The 6,051-nt window shown below is 38.3% G+C and overlaps 1 pseudogene; it reads right to left on the bottom strand.

Annotated features, from left to right (window-relative positions):
• Positions 1–1,319: 1,319 nt before the first annotated feature.
• On the bottom strand, positions 1,320–1,630 carry LOC118637692 (annotated as a pseudogene).
• Between the last annotated feature and the right edge of the window lie 4,421 nt (positions 1,631–6,051).

Here is a 6,051-nt window from a genome sequence, read left to right as displayed (position 1 = left end):
AAATACACTATCTAACCCAGTCATTTAGAAATAACAGTTCCTTATTCCTAAATGAAGAAAAATATAGTCTCCTTCTTCCTCTCCCCCTCATGACTCTGCTTTCCAGTCCCAGAATCTAGAACTCAGAACAAAAGTAATGATGAGTCAGGGTTAGTTCCATAGTTTTTACCTGTGACAAATACTGTAACATCTTATGCCTGCATCTGAAGCAGCTGATCTGGCTGAGGGAGCAACTCCAGCCTTTTGTAACTGGGATCCTCTAGAAGAGCCCCATCCACACGTGCTCACGTGAGCAGAGCACATACTGCATGTGGGTCTCAGGCCAGCAACAAGACATCACCTGGGAGCTCATTGGAAATGCAGACAGCAGACTTGTGGGGGTAAAAAGACACCGAGGGCCATATAATGACATCTTATCACCATATCTTTAAAACAGGTCTGCAAACCACTAACAACAGATGGGAGTCTACTATCTGGGCAAGTCAGTCAGGAGTCACACTCCATTTACCCTCAGTTTTATTCAACTCGATAATGTCTCACTGAATTCATCTTATGTCCAGTGGTGCGATATATATATATCACACACACACACATATATATGTATTATTATTATTATTTTTTTTTTTTTAATCCTCATCCGAGGACATTTTTCCATTTTTTGTACAGACAGAGTGGGAGGGAGAGAGAGGAAGAGAGAGAGAGGGAAACATCGATGTGAAAGGGACACATCGAGTGGCTGCCACCCGCACGACCAACCAGGGCCGGGGACAAACTGCAACCGAGGTACATGCCCTTAGCGGGAACCGAACCCGGGTCTCTCCGGACCACAGGCGGATGCTCTAACCGCTGAGCCAAACTGGCCAGGGCTGTATTATTTTTTTAATCAAAAAATAAAACGTCAGCCCCAGCCGGTTTGGTTCAGCGGTTGGAGCGTCAGCGTGAGGACCAGAGTCCCGGGTTCAGTTCCCGCTAGGGGCACATACCAAAATAAAAAAAGAGAGAGAGAGAAAATATCAAATTTAATTTAAATTTAAAAAATCAGAAATTGTCTGACAAAAAAAATCAATGGAGCAAATCAACTCCTAAAAAAGAAGTCTGCATCTTGGTGGTCACATATATTAGCAGGGTTCAAGAAAAATAAAAATGCTATTTAGCTTAAGTATTTGTGAGTTATGTGTAAATCAACTCATTTCAGGAATGGAAGAATCCTTGGCCATTTCTTAATATCAAAATTTATGTAGGTTTCTCTTTGAACATCTACATTTAAAGACGCAATCATGTAAAATCTCCTAATTCCCATACAGGATAAATTCTTTGTTTCAGTCACCTCTCAGTGGAGGGGCAGCTGCCACAACACCATCTCCCCGGACAAAGAGCACTGGAATATTCCGTTTTGTTGATTTATATATCTTTTCATCTGTTACTTCATCAATTTCTATAGCAGTCACTGTTTCTTCCACATCTCCCAAAATCATATTTAAATGTTAATCATAAGCCTGTGATCTACCTCGCAAATCCATCATTTCTCATTTTCACATAAATTCATTCACTCATTGAGGCTGAGCCGGATAAGATCCAGGGGCTCTTCTACAGTGTTGATAGTTTGTTCCTGGTCCGCGTTGTCCGCCATGTTTCAAACCCTGCACCCAGTGGTATATATTTTTAAGAACCCAAGAGGAAAAAAAATGTCAAAGTGCCCTATTACTAAAGGGTAGGAGGAGCCTCTACTGAAAGACCAGAACAGCAGCAGCAGCAGCTGCCACTAAGAATATTAGCATCCAGCCCTGGCCAGTTTGGCTCAGTGGTAGAGCGTGGGCCCTCAGACCAATGTAGTCTCAGGTTCGATTCTGGCCAAGGGCATGCACCTCGGTTGTGGTTCGTCCCTGGCCCTGGTCAGGGTTGTGTGGGAAGCAACCAGTCAATATGTCCCTCTCACATCGATGTTTCTCTCTCTCTCTTCCTCCTACTCAATTGGTGATTCTCGCTCTCTTCCTTTCTCTCCATCTCTCTTCCTCCTACACTATCTGAAGATAAATAGAAATATCCTCAGGTGAGGATTAAAAAAAAAAGAATATTAGCATCCAGTAGATTTTATTGTTAGCCATTGTTGTGGCAAGACATTTATTTATCACAATTAAATGGTGGCTGGCGGTAGGGTACCAGGCACTAGAAAAGACAAGGAAATTCATCATACCTGGTAAATGTTCTGAAAGTAGAGTCAGGAAGTAGTGACTTTCAATACAAAAAGGTATAGTAACCTGACAGTGACATCAATACTTCCTGCTTCCTCCCTACAGGTGTTAGTGATTAATGACAGACTTTAACTACTTTAGCCAAGAGCAATACTATTTCCTTCCTAGTTCTGACACATCAGTTAGTAGTCAGTGCTCAGAAATGTGAAAGACAACTATTTCTCAATGGCGCACCACTACTTAGCATAACAAAAGCACTTTTCAAACAATTAGCTACACAGGCAATGGAATAATATTCCATTCCATAAATTAAATATAATCCCTGCTTAGATTTTCTAAGCACCTATGATCTATTTTAGCTTACAAACTATAAGTGCCCTTAATAGAGCCATTTTCATTTTTGTTGTTAAGGATGAGACTGGGGCAAATAATAATAACTGAGGTAACATTTTTTTTTGGCAGGAGCTTGTCCCTGATTATTGCTTCTGCACTCTGGGGAATAAAGCATCTCACAGGCTTATTAGGGGACATTAGCTTAAATAGGAAGAGAACAATAAAGAGGATAAGAGATTTGAGTACAAGGAGATAAAGCCTAGGAACAGATGGCTTTTCAAAGAGGGTTAAAGATAGTGGTCTATGCTATTTTCCATGTTTTTCAAAAATGCTAGAAAAATTATTCTTGAGCTTTTAGGATTTTAGCTTGAATGACATTATATAACAAGAATTGTAAAGACATAAATATAGGTAGTTGAGAACAAATATCTCAATAAATAGCAGTAATTGCAGCTACCAATTTAGAGTATACTATTTACCTAGTACATAAAGTGATAGGATTGGTGATGGTTTTGTCTTTTAATCCTCTCAACAACTCTTCTTTTAACCCTGAATCTTCAGTAATGTTTTATAAAACTTTAACCTGATCTGAGCTGAGTTACGAAAAGTAAAACATTATGATGTACCTCAGGAAGGACTGACTGAAACCAAGGACTCAAGTGTTTCCAGGATTCTCTATATAGCCTTCATCAAGACTTCTTTCTACATTTGACCTTTATTCTCCTCCAGTACAGATTGGCTTCTTTCACATGAGGAAATAACAGCTCCAGAGCCTCATATCTCATAGTGCTCACCATCAGAGAGGACCTGAAAGCAACTTTCTCTGTCCAAATTAAAAAATCTAGAAGAAGGGCCCGGCCAGTGTGGCTCAGTGGATTGAGCATCATCCCATGGACTGAGAGGTCCTGGTTCAATTCCTGGTTAAGGCATATGCCCTGGTTGCTGGCTTGATTCCCCAGTAGGGGCATGTAGGAGGCAGTCGATTGATGTTTCCTTCTCACATCAGTGTTTCTATCTCTCCCTCTCCCTTCCTCTCTCTCTAAAATCAATAAAAATATCTGTTTAAAAAGAAAGAAATACAGTGCAGAAACTTAAAAGATTAAAACTAACACACTGAGAGAAGTACAGGTGAGAAGTAAAGAGAGAAAAATGAGGAGATTCTGGATAATATCTGAGCTCTTGGAGCCAGTCATTTATAAGAACAAATCTACTCCTACCCTTTTTGCAGTTTAGCAATATGTGCCATACATCCCCACTCTTGCTCAAGTTCATTCCATTTGGGTTTCTGAAATTTGTAATGAAAAGTACATTTATATTTTAAATTTATATAAATATTTTATAAGTTGAATTTATATAAATATACTTTTATATAGTAAATGTATATAAATATACTTTTTAGTACACATTTTAGAACTCCAAATTAAACAAATGTAAGCAAGAAGTGGAGATGTATGGCTCATATTTATACTTTAAATTTAAATAAATTTTAATTTTTTTTTTCAATCCTCACCTGAGGACATTTTTTGTTTTTTTGTTCAGATAGAGTGGGAGGGTGAGCGAGGAAGAGACAGAGAGAGAAACATCAATGTGAAAGGGACACCTAGAGTGGTTTCCACCCACACGACCCAACCAGGGCCGGGGTCAAACTGCAACCGAGGTACATGCCCTTAGTGGGAACCGAACCCGGGTCTCTTCAGACTGCGGGCCAATGCTCTAACCGCTGTGCAAAACCGGCCAGGGCTAAATTTTAATTTTTTAATTACATTTTTAAATGTTTTATATTCAAAGTGATGGAAAGCAAGTACCTATAACTAAAACTACTTTACCCAGCAAGGCTAGCATTTAAAATTGAAGGAAAAATTAAGAGCATCCCAGACAAGAAAAAGCTAAAAGAGTTTGTTACCAACAAACCAGTATTACAAGAAATGTTAAAGGGCCTGCTGGAAGAAGAAGGAGTAGGTAGAGGAGGAGGAGGAGGAGAAGGAGAAGGAGAAGAAGAAACAGACATAGTTAAAAGAATAAAATGGCAATAAATACATACCTATCAATAATCACTTTAAACATAAATGGCTTAAATGCTACAATCAAAAGACATAGGGAAGCTGAATGGATAAGAAAACAAGACCCATATAAATGCTGTCTACAAAAGAACTACCTCAGAATGAAAGCTACACAGAGACCAAAAGTAAAGAGATGGAAAAAGATATTTCATGCAAATGGAAATATTTAAAAAGTTGGGGTAGCAAAACTTATAATAGACAAAATAAACTTTAAAACAAAAGCTAGCCTTGGCTGGTTTGGCTCAGCAGTTAGAGCGTTGGCCTGCGGTCCAGAGGGACCTGGGTTCGGTTCCCGCTAGGGGCATGTACCTCAGTTGCAATTTGTCCCCGGCCCTGGTTGGGTCATGTGGGTGGCAGCCACTCAATGTGTCCCTTTCAATGTTTCTCTCTCTCTTCCTCTCTCTCCCTCCCACTCTATCTGAACAAAATATGGAGGAATGTCCTTGGGTGAGGATAAAAAATAAATAAAAAATTAAAGATAAAAAAATAAAACAAAGTCTATAGTAAGAAGCAAAGAAGATCACTACATAACACTAAAAGAAGCAATCAACAAGAGGCTATAACCCAGGTAAACATATGCACCCAACAGAGGAGCACCTAAATATGTAAAGCAAGTCTTGACAAACATAAAGGGAGAGATCAAGAGTAATACAGTCATAGTAGGAGATTTTAACATACCATTAACACCAATGAATAGATCTTCTAGACAGAAAATCAACAAGGCAATGGGGGCCTTAAATGACACACTAGAACAGATGGATTTAGTTGATAGTGTCAGAGCACTTCACCCCAAAGCAGCAGAATATACACTATTCAAGCACACATGGAATATTTTCTAGGACAGACCACATGTTAGGACACAAAACAAGTCTCAATAAATTTAAGAAGACTGAAATCATATCAAGCATCTTCTCTAATCATAATGGAATGAAACCAAGGAAAAAGCTGAAAAACACACAAAGTCACAGAGGTTAAATAATATATTATTAAACAATGAATGGGTTAACAATGAGATCAAGGAAGAAATCAAAAGTTACCTGAAACAAATGAAAATGAGACCACATAATCTAAAAATCCATGGGACACAACAAAAGCTGTCCTAAGAAGGAAATTCATAACATGACTGGCCTACCTCAGGAAACAAGAAAAAAAACAATCTAATTTTACACCTAAAGGAACTGGAAAAAAACAACAACAAACAAAGCCCAAAATGAGTAGAAGGAAGGAAGTAATAAAGATCAGAGCAGAAATAAACAAAATAGAATCTAAAAAAATACAAAAGATCAATGAAACCAATAGTGGTTTCTTTGAAAAGATAAACAAGATGGACAAAACTTTAACTAGACTCATCAAGAAAAAAAAGAGAGAGGACCCAAATAAATAAAATCAGAAATGAAAGAGAAGTAACAACTGACATCAAAGACATACAAAGAATTGTAAGAAAATATTACAAACAACTATATACA

Source organism: Molossus molossus, unplaced genomic scaffold, assembly GCF_014108415.1.
Source record: "Molossus molossus isolate mMolMol1 unplaced genomic scaffold, mMolMol1.p scaffold_m16_p_20, whole genome shotgun sequence".
In the NCBI taxonomy this organism is placed as follows: domain Eukaryota; kingdom Metazoa; phylum Chordata; class Mammalia; order Chiroptera; family Molossidae; genus Molossus; species Molossus molossus.
Note: the sequence above shows the minus strand (reverse complement) of the source record. Positions and strands in the feature narration are given on the sequence as shown.